Source organism: Zonotrichia leucophrys, chromosome 1, assembly GCF_028769735.1.
Source record: "Zonotrichia leucophrys gambelii isolate GWCS_2022_RI chromosome 1, RI_Zleu_2.0, whole genome shotgun sequence".
Lineage (NCBI taxonomy): Eukaryota > Metazoa > Chordata > Aves > Passeriformes > Passerellidae > Zonotrichia > Zonotrichia leucophrys.
In genome coordinates this window covers 68,393,660-68,411,482 of record NC_088169.1, presented here as the reverse complement: position 1 = coordinate 68,411,482, position 17,823 = coordinate 68,393,660, and the positions used below count along the sequence as shown (strand labels likewise).

The window sequence follows — 17,823 nt, the reverse complement described above, 5'->3', positions numbered from 1 at the left end:
GGCTGCGGCGGCGGCGGCGGCAGCGCCTCTCCGAGCCCGGAGCGGCGGCAGCGCGGAGCGGACCCGCCTGCGACCAGCGAGGCGAGGCGGCTGCGGCGGGGTAAGGAGCGCGGCACCTCGGCCGCGGATACCCCCACCCCGTCCCCGCTCCATTTTCCCTTCCCGGGGGCGTGAGGGGCGCCCGCCCGGACCGAGCTCCGCGGCGAGCGCTGGAGAAGGACGGGGAGTAGACGGGGAGCGGGAGGGCAGAGCTCCCCCTGGCCCGTGGTGGAGCTCCCCCTTCCCATCCCCCTCGCCCCTCCGCGGGGCTGCTCCCCTCCCCCCTTTTCCGTGGCCGCCGTCAAATACTAAATTTCCCCCCCCTCCCGCCCGGCACCCCGGGCGATGGGGTGACCTTGGCTGGGGTGCGCGGGGGCCCGGCAGTCACCCCCTCGCCCCGGTGGCCCGGCGGGCGGTGTCGCGCCCAGCGCTGGTGGCTCCTCGCGGCGCGAAGTGGCGGGGAGGGGGGGCGGGGAGGCTGCTCGCCCGTGGCTATGAGTGAGTGAGTGAGTGAGTGATCGCGGCTTCCCGGGTGTCCCTTTCCTCCCTGCCCCGGGCGTCCCCTCCCGCCCTCGCTGCCTGCCCCGGGCAGCCGGCCCGGTCCCCGCTCCGCGGGGCAGCACGGAGCTCCCGCCGCCCCGCGCCTGTGCCCGGGCTGAGCGCGGGGACATCCCCGTCCCCTCCCCGCCCGCTTCGCTCTCTCCGCGCCTCACTTCGCAGCGCTCCTCAGCGGGAAGAGACCGCGGTGTGCTGGGTCCCTACTTGTGTGCGAGCCCGGTTCTTTCATGCTGGCTTAGCTTTTTTTTTTTTTTTCTTTTTTTGCCCCCTTCCTTTCCTCCTCTTTCTTTTCCCCTCCTACTTTGCATCAGGCTCTGTTAGAAAGCGCTCGAGAAGGGAGGACGGGGGGGAGCTGTGGGGGGGGGCGGTTGCCGCCGCCTGGTAGATGGAAAACTATGAATTTTACATCTGAATTGCCAGATGGAGAATGGTTAATTTATAGGTTATGCGTTGTTTACGTTGAGAGCCTCCGGTCAGGAATTTAGGTCCGTAACTTCATCCTGCTGCAAATAAATCACTATCTGTTCTTTAAAACAAATCAACAATTAATGACGGTGAACGGTCCTGGAAAATTAAACTGCAGCAGACTAGTTCCTACAGAGCTGGATTTTGTCTTGCAAGCCTTATTCCGACTTTTGTGCTTGCTTGCTGCGCGGTTGCTTTCTGAGAGCTGTGATTATTTAGTTAGGCGTTGTGTTTTCCCATTTAACACAAATGCTGAAGCGTTCTCGTGTTGGTCTTTGTTTTGTGCTTGCCGGGTAGGTGCTTGGGCTGTAATTGACTTCTCTTCGCTGGGGATGGAGTAGAAGGAGCGTTGAAAATTTGAGTGGCTTTATAGTTGAAAATGAGTGTCAAATCACGTTTTGGGAAGGGAGTAAGATGACATGCATTCTTTCAGGTTTTACCCTTTCACACTAGTGGGGTTCAGTTTTCAGGTGGTAAAAATTTTGCCTGGTACGTTTTGTATGTAGTACAGATATGCTAGATATTATACTGTGTAAAGTAACTCCTCAAAAAGAAAGGAAAGAGCTGAATGTGTGCCATGCTCAGAGCACTTGAAAGGAGACTGACAGTGACAGGCCATCAGGTACGGTGGTTTAGCAGAGGTGTGTGTATCGTGTTCATCACAGCCTTTGAAACAGTGCGCTGCTGGAGAAAGTAGTTTAGTACTTCAGCACTTGCATGACATCTTGTGTCTATGTCTGAAGCAAGCTTGAACTTAATTATTGTAGGGTTGGGGGGGTATGATGTGTCTGGGTGGGGTGTAGTGTTTTGTTTGGGATTTTTTATATAGATACTATAGTGGAGTATTTGCCTATGTGTTTATTGCATCCTCTTTACTAGTTAGTATACAGACTGGGTAAACTATGGTTCAGTTTTTGATGAAACAACTAGATAAATTAAAATGGAAAAATCATATGTTTAGGACTTATGTGCAATTTCTTTTTTCTCTTGTAAATAATGAATTTAGACTTTATCTAACATGCTTACCTATTGACTGAAGAGTAAGTCACCTAAGTTGTTATTAAGCTGTGATTAACCATATAAAAGCCAACAGTCATTGCTAGCATCTGGAAAAGCACAGTAATGAAATATGGGCATAACCTCAGGCATTACCCATTTTTATCTGTAGAACAGGAGGTTCTGTTACCTCCTGTAAATTGGGAGAGATGCATTTTCTTTTGGGATATATTGCTCTCTACCAGGCTTTCAGGTTATGCCTTTTTCCTCTCTTCCTTCAGTCACACAATTTATAGCCTTAGAGAAGAGTAAGAGGGTGTATGTGTATGTATGGGTATGAGTCTTCTGGTTAAGTAAAGGATTTTCATTTAAAAGTGTTTGGTGTTAATGATTTTTATTTCTTTAAACCTGAATTGGGAGAGGTAATAAGGACTACTTGTTGCTCAAAGGAGAATTTTCAGGGGAGCAACAAATAAGAAAATGTGAAGCTGAACAGTAAAAGCATGCAAAATTGGAGATGGAGGGAAAATGTGATACTGCAACTCATTATTTTCCCCTATCAGTTTCACTGTAATATCCCTATCCCTTTATATTGCCTGCCCCAAATATTATGCCAAGAAAGAGGAAGGTATGTCTTTCCTACTGCCTTTAGAGAAGTTCCTTTTTAGAATCAAAAAGTGGTTCTGATATGTGGAAAATGATCTTACCACTTGTCAGTATCATTCTTCTTTTAACAGATACCTAAAGTAATGGTGTTTTTACTCTTAGCACAAAATGTCAATACTGCAACCTGAAATAATCTTTGGACAGACTGAGAGAATATTGGAGGCTTTCAGTCAATTCTGAAACTAGGTGCTAAGGGAAAACTGAGGAAACTTTTAAAAGGTGTCTTAGTGTGATAGTGCTTGATGGTGAAGTGTGTTAATTTTCCAGTTCTGTAGACCCTCTGGATGGTCTGAACAGCACTGACAGATCTGGGAAGGAGTCAAGGCTTTTAAAGAATTGTAAAATATATGCTTTAAAAAAGAGAATATTTTCTTTCCCTCAGAGATTGAACATCTAAAAGTCAAGGCCATGCATGTATTTGAATTACATACCTCTTGCTTTTCCATTGGTAGCCTCTTCAGTTGAATGTAGTCCTGTAGAAAAGCTGAGGTGTTTTTTAGTCTGCTTTGCTCTGTTAGTAATAACAGAACTTAATAAAGTTCAGTGAAGTAAAAATGAGAAAAAATTATGAAAAGTGAAGCGTATGAATGAAAATTAACTTTGTTGTTTTAGGAAGTTAGTGGTTTGTTTCAAAACCTCTTTGGAACATTAAGGATTCCACAATAAAAAAAGCTGTTTATGTGAATATTTGCTGTAACAAATCCAACTTGAAAGAATATTCAATGAAATACAAGTAATATATTAATTTCTAAGAATCCAGATGTTAACACCTCCATTCTTTTTAAAGGTTGGTATTGTCTGTCTCACTGCTGTTCAACCTTTTCTAAAGTGTGAAGAAGTCCCTGAAGTAGGTTCTGAGGATTAAGACCTCTATTACTTAGTCCCTGTCTGTGGAATTTACTGTTTTGCATCCAGCCCCAAGCACTGGAAAAACATTCTGCTTGTTTAATACTGCCTGATCTTTGGTTCTATTTTTTCAGCTCACAACAACTTAAGTATTAATATGCTTCAAGAAATAATAATAATAAAAAAAAGTGCCATACCTCATTGGGAACAGATGGGGATGTTTGTACTAATCATCTTGTGTCTGTCACCATTTATACGGGAGTACCGTAACCAGGGATCAGGACCCCATCTGGGGTTTTTCTAATTCAGACCCTGTTCTTTAAAGATCAGTTCCAGACAACACTAACTGTATGTACTTTTCTCTGACTTAATTAGGAATCCTGGTAAATGTTTCTGCTGTTGAAATGAGATACTTTGCTTTCATGCTTTTTAATGGACAAAAAAAGACATGAAGTTAGCAGTCCAAAATGTTATTGTCTTAATTGCTTCCATTGTAGTCACCTAAACTACAAATTCATAGAACATAGAATGGCCTGGGTTGAAGGAGACCTTGAAGATTACATAGTTTCAGCTGCCCTGGCATGGACAGGGAACCTTCCACTAAACTAGGTTCCTCAGGCCCCTGTCCTTAAGCTTTTCCTGGGATGGGTATCCACAAACTCTGTGGGAATCCTTTTCCACTGTCTCTCTACCCTCAGAGTAGACTTTTCCCCAATATCTAACCTAAACCTACTCTCAGTTTGGAGCCAATCCCTCCTGTCCTGTCACTACATGCTCTTGTGAAAAGCCCACCCATACTTTTTGTAGGCTCCCTTCATGTACTGGAAGGTCACAGTTAGGTCAGCCTGAAGCCTTCTCTTCTTCAGGTTGCACAATCTCGATTCTCTCAACCTTTCCTCTCAGGAGAGGTGGTCCATACCTCTAATCAACTTTGTAGCCCTTGCTGCCTGATGTCTTTCCTGTGCTGGGACAGGAGTCTGAAGCTCTTTTAAAGAGTATTTGATTCAGCTAAAATGTGATAACTTAGGAAGTGACTCTTGAGAAGGTGGTTGTCCACAACTTCTGCCAAAGCAGTCTTTGGTTGTCTCTGAGACATCCCAATATATCCACACTCTAGCTCGCTTCAGTGTCAAAACCCTTCATCCTGAAAGTCTTAGAAAGAAAGGGAACCAAAAAAAAACTACTGAAAGGAAAAAAACAACCAACCAAAACCCTAAGTTACTCACTGTATGTTTCTACTGCTCATGAGGAAGTCTTGAAAAAAAAGAAAAATCAAAACTTCATGTATATAATCTTTGGGCCACCTTGAGTTTGACTGTTTACTTCTGTTATTACTGCTTTGTTACTTAGATGTACATTCCAATGAAGGCAATCAGATTTCTTTGAAATCTGTGTCACCACATATGTTAGGTTTTTGTTTTTAACAAAAAATAATTGAATTGTTACAGAAGACACTTCATGGAAACTAACTTGTAATTACATTTTGAGGGGGGATTCTTGTTTTTGTTTTTGGGTGTGTGGGTTTTTTTTTTTTTTTTTTTTTAGGTTTTCTGCATCTGCCTTTGTAAAATGTCAAGGACTTTTCTTGGGGAAAATGTACAGAAATGATAGGCAGCTTGCCATTAGGTGTGATATTTTCTCTGATAATTTTCTTGATTTTGTTACTTGGCAGCACAGGATGTAGCATTATGTGTAGTTTCTGAACACAGAAACAAAGTGTATGGAATTAACTGTAGCTTTTTGTGTCATCACTTTGTGGAAACTTTTGTGAGGGACTATGCATGTGGACAGTCCAAGTGCCACCCAGTGCTTTTCAAAAGTCTAAGTGAGCCAAATTCACTTAATTCATGGTACATAATAAAGTCTACATTTGCTATTCTTCCTTTGAGTATGAACTGGTAGAATAAGGCTGTAACTTTTGCTTTCCTGGGTTTTCAAAATGAAAGAAAAAATAAATAAGCCAATGATAAACTCTTCAGAAGGGTTGTGAGGAAGTTTTTCAGAGGGACAAAAAACAGGAGATGCATTTTGTCTTCCATTTGCCCTGCTTGGATCATGCAGTTTGTAATTCCTTCAGTTACAGAAATGCTTCCAAGAGCTAAGAAAAAAGATTTTGATGCATGTACAATTTTGGGGAATAAATATTCTGCACTTTTTAAAAATGACTGGCTGATCTGTACTTTGAGAATGTGAAACACTTTAAAAGTTTTCCACAAAGTTACAAATGTTGCCTGTAGTAAGTTCTCCATTAGTTTGTCCATACTGTATTTTGTATATACATATAAAAGCACATTTAAAGTAACTTTTTATTTTGTAGTAGCACATTGCCCCCTGAAGCTTCTGTATTACATACAAAAAAGCTTTAAAACAATATTAAAATTGCAAATTCTTTTTTAAAATGGTAAACCGTTTAAATTAATTTTTGTCCTTCTAAGTATATGTAATGGTAGTCTTCAGTTATAATGTGGGGTATTTTCAAACCACTGTATTTAGGAATTAGAACTACATATCAAAGTCAGAGCACATATTTTCCAAAAGCTCGAAAATGTAAAATGAATTGACAGGGGACTGTGGGAAGGGAGAAGCATATCTAGTAATTTGAATGATTGAATGTCACTTTGGGATACTGGAATTCATTCCTTCTGTCAGTTTCTTGTGATCCCAGGCTAGTCTGTTTAAACCAAACTTCCCACAAGAGCTTATTAGTAGTGCATTGATTTCCTGGGAGACAGGCTCTAGACCTGGACTACTTCTGCTTGGCTCAACAGATGCTTTAGTTTTAGATGCAGTGCTGGATAAATTGGCATGCTTTTAAAAGTTTTGCCCTAAATTCCTCCTCCTAAATTCCTGTATAGGCAAAATTGGTTGCTAGTTCTTAAACTTCAGTCTGTATCTTGGGTTAGTAATTTATGAAATGAGACAAATACTTATTTTAATGAAAAATCAGTGAAAGCGTTGCAAAACCAGGTTAATTTTTGTGGCATGCTAACATAGTACATCCATTAACCCTTACAAAAGCCCAGTAAGAAATTAAGTCTCTTCAGAGTGTGGCTTAAATAGAATGTAATAAGGGACACACATAATATTATAAGGAGAAAAGTTGAATAGTTTCTTTGCTTTGAATGAAAAAGAAATCCTGTGTGTGGAAAAAAGTAGTGAAGGATCAGGTATATCAGCTCCTTTGTGTGTATTCTCTTTAATGTTGTATAAGAAACTTTAATTCTGTTTCTTAACTCTTTATAAATGATTTTACAATTATATCTGTATTTTCATTCCTTTTTAATTGAACATAGTAAACAAATTCACTGTATGGATGTGCTTCTGTCAGTCTTTAGGTTGTAACCTTTAGCTTTGTATCTATGACTGATTGATGGAATGCTGTTAGTAGCAATGAGTTTTTCTCTTCTAGCAGCTTTATGTGGGGTGAGATATGAGAGCTTTTCAGTGGATTCTTGCAAGTATTTGTTATTGGCAGAAGGGCAGTGTAACCTGGTGTTTGCACACTCTGTGCTCTGAAAGGACTGAGATCTGCTGGGGCTGCATTCCCCTCCTGCCAGCTGCAGCTGATCTTTCTGCTCTGATCTCTCTTGACTGACTTCTCTGCCTGGTTTGTCCTCAGACCTCTTGGGCTTCCAGTCCTACACTGTTCAATGTACTTCCTCTCTCACCTTCTTCAACATGGCTTAGGCTTTACAGGACCATAGAATAGAAAAGCTTGGAAAGGACCACTGCAGGTGACCTAGTCCAGCCCCCTGGCTCCAACAGTGTCCCTGAGAGCACATTACTTGGGACTGTGTCCTGATGGCTTTTGGATGTCTCTGGGGAAGGAGACTTCACAACTTGTCTAGGCAGCCTGTTTCAGTGCTCAGTCATCCCTGTGGAAAAGGGGTTCTTCTTCATCTTCAGATGGAACTTTGTGCATCATTTTCTGCCCATTGCCTCTTGTCCTGCTGCTCAGCACCACAATGAAGAGCCTGGCTCCATCCTCTTGATGCCCTCCCTTCAGCTGTTTATGTACATTGTGCATTTTAGGGACCTCAAGGCTAATAGGGTATGTCAGCTGTCATGTATGCCGATGGGGTTTTTACTTGTTTGGGAATTTTTGTGTGTTTTGTTTCTATTTTTTCCTCTTTTTCTTCCCTTTCTCATTAACTTTGCTTCTTGGTTGAATGCCTTTTCTATAACCCCTAAACTTTCTAGTCCCTTTGTCTGATAGAGCCTGTTGGTCTCTCTTAGTAGAAGTGTGTCCAAACCTCAGCTGTTTCTCTGGTAAGCTGTGCTTTTTGTCTTTAATTAATACAGACTGCTCTTGAACTGAGAATCTGGCTGAGGTGTGACCAAATCCAGCTTTTTTTGCTAAAGAAACAGCAACATCTGGCTGTAAACAGACAGGTGGATTAGAGATGGATTCAGCTGTCAGCAGGATTTACCAGATGTGTTTGTTAGTCTGGTTTGGCTATGTGAACCTTCTAACTTCAGGGGAATAAGGAGAGAGCAATGAGCAGTTCTTGTGTGTGCATGAAAAGTTCTTGTACCTTTAAGTAATAGGTAGAAAGTCTCTGAGCTGTTGTATCATGATTGTATGCAGTCATAGTGCAAGCAGCTATATTTCTTTATTAATAATTTAAAACTTCCCCCTTTCACTGGAAAACCTTGTTCTTTTAAAATGAATAAGCATTTGTTTCCTATAGGTGTTACTTGTGTCCTAGTGGTTGCTACTTATGCAACACAATCCAGTGGGGAGTGTATACAGTTTTTCATCGTTGTTTTTGATTTGATTTTTTGTTAATGCTCTCCAGGGTAGGAGGAGAGGTCTTCTTGGGGAGTGGATTACAGGGTGCTGTGGGGCAGTGATCCAGTCTGGTAAAACGTGGTCCATGTCCTTACTGCACATCAGCACAGATGTGAGCCTGACAGAAGCATGGCCCACACAGGGATGCATGCCACGAGTTGGTCTGTCATTGTGCAGCAAATGTAGAACTGTAGAAATTCTCAAGCTGGAAGGAACTCATAAGGGTCATTGAGCCCAGCTCCCTGCTCCACACAGGACTCCCTAAAACTAAATCGTATAATTGGGTGTTGTCCAGACTCTTCTTGAACTCTGACAGGGGTGACTGATCACTTGTCAGTGAAAAACCTTTTCCTAAAGTCCGATCTGAACTTCCTCTGATGCAGCTTCATTCCATCTCCTTGCGTCCTACTGTGAGTGATGAGCTGCAACTGAAGAGTAACTAAATATTAAACAGAAAACAAACCAGAGTTTGTAAATTTACTCTCAAGAAAGTTGACATAGCTGTACATATGTTCCTGTTTATACAAAAAACAGGACTAAAATGTACTAACGTATTTAACTTTCTGAAAGTGGGATACAAAGAAGATAGAGACTCCACTCAGTGGTGCCCAGTAATAGATCCAGAGGCAATGTGCACACCCTGGAGCACAAGAGGTTCATTCTGAATGCTTTCACCATGACAGTGGTCAAGAACCAGCACAGGTTGCTCTGGACATTTGCAAGGTCACCATCCTGGGAGATCTTCAAAAGCTGTCTGGACACACTCCTTGGCAAACTGGTTTTAGGTGACCCTTTTTCAGCAGGGAGATTCAACCAGGTGATCTCCAGAGTTCCAACCTCAGCCATTCTGTGAACATTCAACCCTGTTCAACATCATAGGGCTAAATAATTGTAAGGGATGAATAATTGTATTGGAAAAAGTTACAGGAGTCAATGTGTTATTGGCAGAGAAGTCACATGTTGGTTGAGTTTTGAGGTAGGTGTCACTTAAGTTAAGTCTTAAGTTTTAAAAGAATCTTCAGGATTTTTTTTTGTGATCTTACTGATAGATCCATATATGACAGTAGGTGACTAGATTATGAAACTGTTGCTGGTCCTTGTGATCTTATAATGAACTTAGTTCACCTGATTGCAATATGTCTTCATATATTTTGTACTTTGGGATCAGTTATGGGTTCTTTCTCTGTCTTTGGGGACACGGTTCTTTTTTTCAGTCTGTTTTTCTGTCACAGATTTGCAGAAAGCAAAATAAAATGTTTTAGCTGGGAAGAAAAGCTGAACTGATAGAAGCCATCTGGGTAGACAACTTCTATTTGTAAAACACCCAGATGAATGTGGTTTTGGTACTAAGATTGCTATATGCAGATATAATATAAATGTCTGTTTACAATTCATGTTGATTAGGAGTGGATGCACTGTTGTATAGAACAACATCCAGCTTTGCAGTTGAATACCCATGCTTTTTTTAGGTCTTACAGTTCAATCCATCCCACTAGCATTCTTTGTTTGATCTTTAGTAATTCTGTATCAAATAATTTGCAGTGGGATGTAAAGCATATAATTTTGTAATTTTTTAACATTATATGCAAAGTTAGGAATGGAAGTGCATCTCGTTTAGGTATAGAAATTCTGACTTGTTACAAAAGCAACTTTGTCTTGGTTGACCATTGTGAAGTTTTACATAATGTCATTTTGCTTCTGTGATAGCTTACTAGTATTTTTGAAAATTTCATTTTAGTTGCTTATTTTCTTTGTTTTTGGTGTTTTGGTTTGGTTTTTTAATATTCTTAGTGTTGGGGGTTTTTTCCTTGGGGGCGACATTTGTTTAATTTTAATTTTTACCAAAAAAAACCAAAACAAAAAACCAACAAAGTTTCATGGTAAGACTCAATAAGGCACTTTTAGCCAAATAAATGGTACACTAAAATAATACCAAGTCTTGTTTCCTCCCAAGGGACAACATGGAGGTTAAACTTGATTTGTGCCTGATGTTTGTGTGTTGTAGTTGTCTCCTGCTTCCTGTTACGTTCTCCTTATTTTCCTCATGGCTTCCATGCCAATCTTGCATGGTTTTTTTCTCTGCTTGTGTGAGCACTACAGCTGTTAATCATTTGAAATTATGTATTGCAAGGTGTCTGAGATTTCTATGACTGTTTTTTGAAAATAGTTAATGTAAAGAAAAATAGTAACTCCTGCCCCTTTTCTCCAATTGTTTTCTAGCAGCTGGAGGAAGGAAACAAACAATTCCTGCTTACTAAATCTTACAGTAACTTCCCTGGTAAAAGACAGCTGTGTCAATATTATGACCATAAACCATTACATCCATAATATTTTGGAATTTTGATACATAGGCTGGTTGTCAGTTCTTCTCTGCTTTGAGTATCAGCCTAAGAACTTCTAGTGTTTCTGGTGATTCTGGAAAAAGAATGTTTTGTGGAGTTCATGGTCTGCTTTTCAAACGTACCATATGAAAGCAAGGGGCTAATCTCTGCATATTGATCAAGTTGTATGGTATTCTATTTGGATATTTTGTTTCAGATATTGACAAGAAAGTCATTCTTAAATTTTAATTTAAAAACTAGAAGTCTGCTTCTTGTGATCAGTTTTTCTTCATTAAGCAATTTATCTTTGACCTTTTGTCTTACGCGATTCATTTTCTTTGGGTGGGATCTCCTGGTATTTGTGTGATTTATGGTGATTTTTGCCTCTTTTCTACTAACCCTCCTGGCAGTCTCTTCTTGTCCCCTCTGTGCACTGTAATAGACTTTGTGGGCGCTTCTCCTGGTTTGTACTGTCTGGATGATAGCTGCTGGTGGGTGCACATGGTATTCCAAGCTAGTTCTTGCCACTACCTTAAGATGGGTGTTAGCTGATGGAGTTTTGGGTTTGTGGGCATTGGTTTGTTTGTTTGTTAGTTTGTTTCACAGGATGGGTCAGGTTGGCAGGGACCTGGCCCAAGCTCTCTGATCACCAGCAGGGTTGCCCTAGATCACCTTGCACAGGATTGTGTGCTTGAGTATCTTCACTGAGGAGAGGAGGTTCTTGAAGTACCTTGTCCTAGCGTTAATGCTGAGTAGAAAAATCACCATGAGGCTATCACCTATATAGTCTTTATAGTGTTTAGACTCTGGTTGTTTTCCCCTTACAGCTGACTTTTTTGCAGAGTTAGTGTGTATATTCTTGTTTAGATGCTCATATGCAGTCTTTATATTTGCAAACATTTCTGTTGCTCTAAACTGTCAATGTTTTACTGAATGACAATATCATCCATCTCTGCATCCATCTGCCTATGACTTCCAATTTAATGCTTCCATAATAAATGGTATGTGGTGCAAGGAAAGTGTGGATTATTTTATTACAGATGAACCAAACATAAATTATCCCAGGGTAATATGATAAACCTGGAAGTTACATTTATCGCTGTTTTTGAAATTCTGACTTCAGTGTGAAGATTTTTTCTTAAACTCTCAAAATATTACTGATATCAAACTAGTGCACCTTTAGTGGTAGTTTAATTACCCTTTTATTTTTCCCACTGCATTAGTAATTGGAGTGCTGCTTTTATTTCCTTGCAATCTACCTCAATTTTTAAAGTTAATTTTAATTTTTTAAATTGAAGGGTATTGCACCTTAATTTTTAAATACCTTTAAAAAACTTTCTGGTCCACAGAGGTTCATGAATTCCTGGATGGCACCCATGTGATTGCTTTGATTGGAAAATGTGGAGTTTGTAAGTGTAGACACAGTAACTTCTGATTAAAGATACCTGTTACCAGTTGTCAGAGGAAAGTTTAACTGTCATTTCTCTGAAAATGGGTATTCAGCTGATTTTATAGGATACTCCAGTATCCTGTATAGGATGCTTCAGTAACTTCTTTCTTTACAGTCATTACTATACAGCAGTACTTCCTTTTTGATTCTAGCTGCTGAAGTGCAGTTTTTTTTAAGCTTATTTACAGTGGATATCTCAGTTTGGCTTCAATTTTATCTTTATTTTTGTATTTTTTGGTCTCTGTAGTAGAACAGTCCTGTTTTGAGGGCTCTAATTACTACTTGCAACTTCACTAAGTGGTTGTTGGAGCTCACTTAGTAGTATAAAAACGTTTCTTGCACCCAGTCATGGGTACAAAAGCTTAAAGCTTTATTTTGTTCCTTTGGCATGGACATTGCCTGTGACCCCCTGCCCCGTTTGAGTTATGTACACCATCAAATCGCTTCTGTTTGAGCACTCTGAGGACTGCTCATAGTTTGTCCTTTCTTAAGATTTTGTGTAGTATGCTTGAATAATGTGACCACCTAAGGAATGTTTTCCCTAGTACTTGGCTAACTGACAAATATATTGCAGATGTCTATTTTATTAAAATCATATTTAGTCAGCCTACACTCTTCTTTCTCTGTCAGATTCTGTTACTATTGCCTTCCAGTTTTTGTCTCTGTAATTTCTTTTCCTGCAGCCATACACAGAAATAAACCATTTTAATTCTTACAGTCCCTTTTACTTAGTCTTGAGCAGAAATGTGAAAGCAGAGATCTCACAATTAGAAGTCAGTTTTATTTTTCTTTAGGTTGCTGAATGGTTTAATGGTGAATTCTTTCATATAGTTTCTGATAATTTTTTTTTAAAAGCTGAGTGTGTTTCAGTGAAAATGCTGTTTCATAAATGGCATAAAAAAGGGGCAGTTTTATTAAAAGACAAATGACAACAGTAACATCTGGAAAAATGCTGAAACCTAAAGTTGGGTCACTTACATTTTGTGGAAGCTGCAAGTGTCTGCAACACCACTGGAGAGAGCTGTGTGCTGAGATAAGTTGGTACTGAATACTTTCTGCTTGCTAAATCTCTGGGAGGGTTTCTTTAATGAAGTTTGAAAAAAAAAACTTATCAGTGGAAGTGAGGACTTGCCTGGCATCATTCTCTGACTGATTGCAACTCTGTTTGCTTGAGGCCCTTTAGTGCGCACATGCTGATTTTGGTATCACCTGTTAATCTTCCTTGTTCTTTTCTGAATCCTCTAAATCTGCTCTATATTGTGATGATGTTTCTTCTTGCACAGTTAGCACCTGCACATCTTTTAATTTTCCAAAGTTAGTATGTTAATAAAGAAACTTAATGCGTTTTGCTGCATTTTCTGGTGTAAGTTTGAAAAAAGTATTTCCGAATTTAAACAGGTTGTTACTTATATATGACTGAGGACTGCCATTAATGGCATTATGTAGTGAAACCCAGTACTTTTAATGTCATTTGTTGGACTGAGAGTTACTTTTACCTTATAATTTGGGTCTTCATTCCAGATGACATTTAATTAATGGCTTCTGTAAATTCTTCCTGGAACAGTCCTTACTATGCTGCCTTCCAGAAATGGGAAGCTAGCATTTTATTGATATGGATAATACTAGTATCTTGATTTAATGATAGTTAAGTAAACAGTGTAACATGATACATTTCTAAAACAGAATGGAAAGTATTAGTCTAGGCATTATACCTAGAATAACCTGGATTTACGTAAGCACCTTTGGTCCAACACACTAAAGTTTTCTATTTTATTCAACAGCAAAAAAATTAGTTTCAGCTAGCCAAATTTCAGTTTGGAGTGGCTTTTCATAGCCAAGTTATAACTCCCTAGCAGTAGAGACATTATGGAAATAGGTTTAGTTTAGTGGCAGTTGGATAATGCAAGGCTCTAATGCCAAACTCACCTCTCACCTTGATCAGTTGTTGTCAATCAGCTGTATGCCAGCAGGAGTTTACCAGGGTATAAAGAATTTCTGTAAATGACTTAAATTGTTATGTTATTTGTTTTATTAATAATACTAATGAAGGAGAAAGATGCCTGCCTCTTCCACTTCTGTAAGTTGCTGAGTAATCTCTTAATGATATCTTGTTGCATCTTTTGTGGAAATTACATCTGACAAATTTTTTCATACGTCCTGTGTTGTTGAAACAAAGTGATCTTCAAGCATTTGTCATGGTTTACATTAATTCGTGCAGGGATGCTACCCACTGAGGCTGCAGAAATAAAAAATGCATAAAAATAATAACAAGAAATTACAAACTATATTGAAAAAAGAATAGAGCTTTGGAGTAAAATTTGTAGTGTAATTTATGAGATGGAAAAGATTTTACTTCCTTGCAGTGTCCAGTGAGACAATTTAGGAAAATGTTTTTGCGTCTGCTAAACTGTTTTTGGATTGTTGATGGAATGGCCTGTGACAGTGAGAGGCCACTGGTCATCCTGCTTGGTTGTGGAGAAAGTGTTGATTAATATTTGCCAATCCTTTTTTTTGGCTACACTTTCTTGTTGGGATGGTATGAACTGTGGAAATGTATATTTAGTTCTTTACACATTCAAATTTTATTCCATGTGAACCACTTATTAAATTCACTTGAGCTTCTAATGCCTTTGTGAACGTGAAGAAAGTGTTATTTTCACTGGCATATTAAAAATGTCTTGCAAACAAAGATCTAAAAGTATATATATCTCAGCCTACATAAATTTGATGTATACTTTCTTAGATTTTGTGTACGTTATTTTTAAATTGTCTTAAGAATAACTAGATAGAAAATTATATATTTCAGTGAAAGTTCTGGAAAATAATAATGATGATGATAGTTTGCTAAGTTGGTCACTGTTTCTGGAGATCTTCTAAGTCTTCATGTTTGGATTCTGGATTTTTAAGAGGAAGTGGTAGCAAGACAGGAGCCAGACTTGCGAGGAATCAAGGGTTGATTTGGTAAAGTTTGCTTCATCACTTGGGTAAGACTTCTACAAAACTGTCTGGAGGATTTAAACACATGTATGTATCTCTGGAAGGTCACTGTTGACACATGATGTCTTCATGTGTGTTAAGGCACAGTTTGTTTAATGATTAGCACAGTTAATTAAATCACCATAGGCAATGTAAAGTGTCAACCAAACAAAATACAATTAAATGGAGTGTGGTTTAAGTCCTCCAGTAGATCATTGACTTAACATCCTCTAATGATATTTATTGACCTATGAAGTATATTTGCATAGATACTGAATATGCAAGATATCAATCCATATTTTATTTGCATATTCACAGTCAGTATTTTAAAGTATTGAGCAAGTAGTATATGTGAAGTTAAGCTATTCATAAAGTTATCTACTATATAGAAAACATCTATGAATGTTTTAGTAATATAATGGCCAGTAGACTTAGCTGGAACTGAGTGGCTGTTGGATGCTACTGATTATGTAGAGAACTCATGTGTAGTTTATTTATTTGAGCTTGACCAATTTTGGCAGTGGTACTTACTATTAATTAACTCTGTTCAGATTAATTGATTGTTCCCATTTGTGGTCTGGCTGATAGTCATAATTTTACATTAAATATGATCTTGTGATTTTTGTCACAAGAGGTGGATGACTTTTTAATCCATCCTGATCTATTGTCCAACAAATGTAACTTCCGCTTGTGGGTTTTTTCCGTGCTTTAGTTTTCCTGTTGTCATTGTACAAAGGGTATGTGTTTTGTCATCTTTCTTTCTTTTGTCTGTAGTAGTTTCTTGCACCTCACCTCCCTTATAACTTAGTTTTTAATTTGTCATGCTATTTTATACATACTGTTTTTCAATATACTTCTGAAGACTGGCTCTTGGTTCCTGACTTTAGGTCTTTGAGAAATGACAATTGCAGTGGTGCTTCTGTGTTGACACAAGCAGTTCCTGGACATCTGAAGTATTACTGTATCATCTCCATGTGTACAAAGAGTAGGGTTTGTATCTGAAATCCTCTATTAGCTTAAAATATATTTATTTGCTTCATAGTTTTTGAAGTCTTAGCTTACAGTACTGTTTAACATAACTAAAAAAACCAAAGTCTGATTGAGTAATGATTTTTATTCCTATTTGTTAGGACTGGAATTTGTTATATATTTGTTCAAGTTTCTTGTGACATCTCTCTCCCCTCTTTATCCTCATCTAACAGCAGAAACAGGGCACATGTTAAAGTTTAGTTTATGTGCTGGGATTCTGCATGGTGCAAAGCATTTCATGGTCTGAATTGCTTTCTTGCCTTAAAAAAGGCATCCATGTGAACATTTTCCATTTTCATAAGATCATTAAGGTTGGAAAAGGCCTCTAAGATCATTGAGTCCAACTGTTAACCCAGAACCACTGTGTTCTCCTCTGAACCATGACCCCAGGTGCTACATCCACCTACCTTTTGAACACTGCAAGGGATGGTGATTCTGCAACTTCCCTGGGATGCCTGTTTCAATGCCTGACCACTCTTCTGGTGAAGAAATTTTTCCCAATGTCAAATCTAAACCTTCCCTAGTGCCATTTGAGGCCATTTCCTCTTGTGTTGTCATAGATTACCTGGAAGAAAAGACCAATCTCCACATCACCACACCTTTTTTCAGATAGTTTTTGAGAGCAGTAAGGTCCTACCTGAGTCTCCTCTTCTCCAAGCTAAGCAACCACAGCTTCCTCAGCCCCTTCTTGTAAGACTTGTGCTCTTTCCCTTCTCATGATGTATATGGAATAGTACTGGATGTTTGAAAACATGGTGGAGAACCTCTAAAATACCATTTGTTAAAAAAAAAAATAGAAACTGTCAGCTGAGTCTGTTGAATCTCAAAGATGCTTTGAAAGAATTTCCTTCTTTCAAAATGCTTGTCATCTCAGACTGTTTTCTTTTGCAATACACTGAATCTGTAAAAATGAATTTTAAAAGCTTTTTGAAATTCAGTCATTGAATATCACATCACTGGCTTATGGATTTTCATTTTCAACATGTTGTACATACAGCTGGCCTTGAGGCTGTTGTTCTTAGCTGCTACCGTCTTCTTTTTCCATGACAGAAGTTCACTGAAACAGCTGATGTGTCTAATGTGAAATCACAGAGACTTGCATTTGGTTAGAATCACCAAAACACCTTCCCCCGCCCATCCCGCTCCCAAGTAAAATCCTAGATTCCACTGAGTGTTCAACACAGATTATTTTGATAAAGCTAGGTATGCACAGTTTTACTTAGGTAATTGAAGTTGTAACTGTTGTACAAGTTTGCTTAGCATTGAAATTTTTTTTTTTTGAATGATAGGTTTTGTTTTCTGCTGTTTCTTTTGAATGGCTTTTGTTTCGCTCAGTGTTAGAAGCTTTATAATTCTTTATCCTTTTTGTTCTATTTCTTAGAACCTTTTTAGAATTACTCTTGACCCTGTAAGACTAGGTGTATTAATTCTCTAGAAATTGAAGTCCTGTTAATTTTTTTCTGTACCTCTGGGAGGGATAAGCTGTGTACATCCCTGTCTGTAACTTTGGCTGGCTGTTAGGTGCTAACACTGCTGCTCTCTCACTCTTCTTGCTTAATGGAACAGGGAAGGAAATAAGAAAAATGCTCATGGGTCAAGGTAATTACAGGGAGATTATTTTCATTCTCCACTAACCTTGGTGGCTGCAGGTTTTTCACACTTTTATTCCTAGTAATAACTACTGT

At 39.0% G+C, this 17,823-nt stretch overlaps 1 protein-coding gene across 3 annotated transcripts in view; it reads left to right on the top strand.

Moving 5' to 3' along the window:
* PDS5B (PDS5 cohesin associated factor B) overlaps positions 1-17,823 on the top strand; it is a 101,913-nt gene continuing 84,090 nt past the window's right edge. For all 3 annotated transcript variants that reach the window (XM_064716330.1, XM_064716336.1, XM_064716322.1), the window contains exon 1: positions 1-100. The gene's annotated coding sequence lies outside the window, so the exon portion shown is untranslated. The remainder of the gene's footprint in view (positions 101-17,823) is intronic.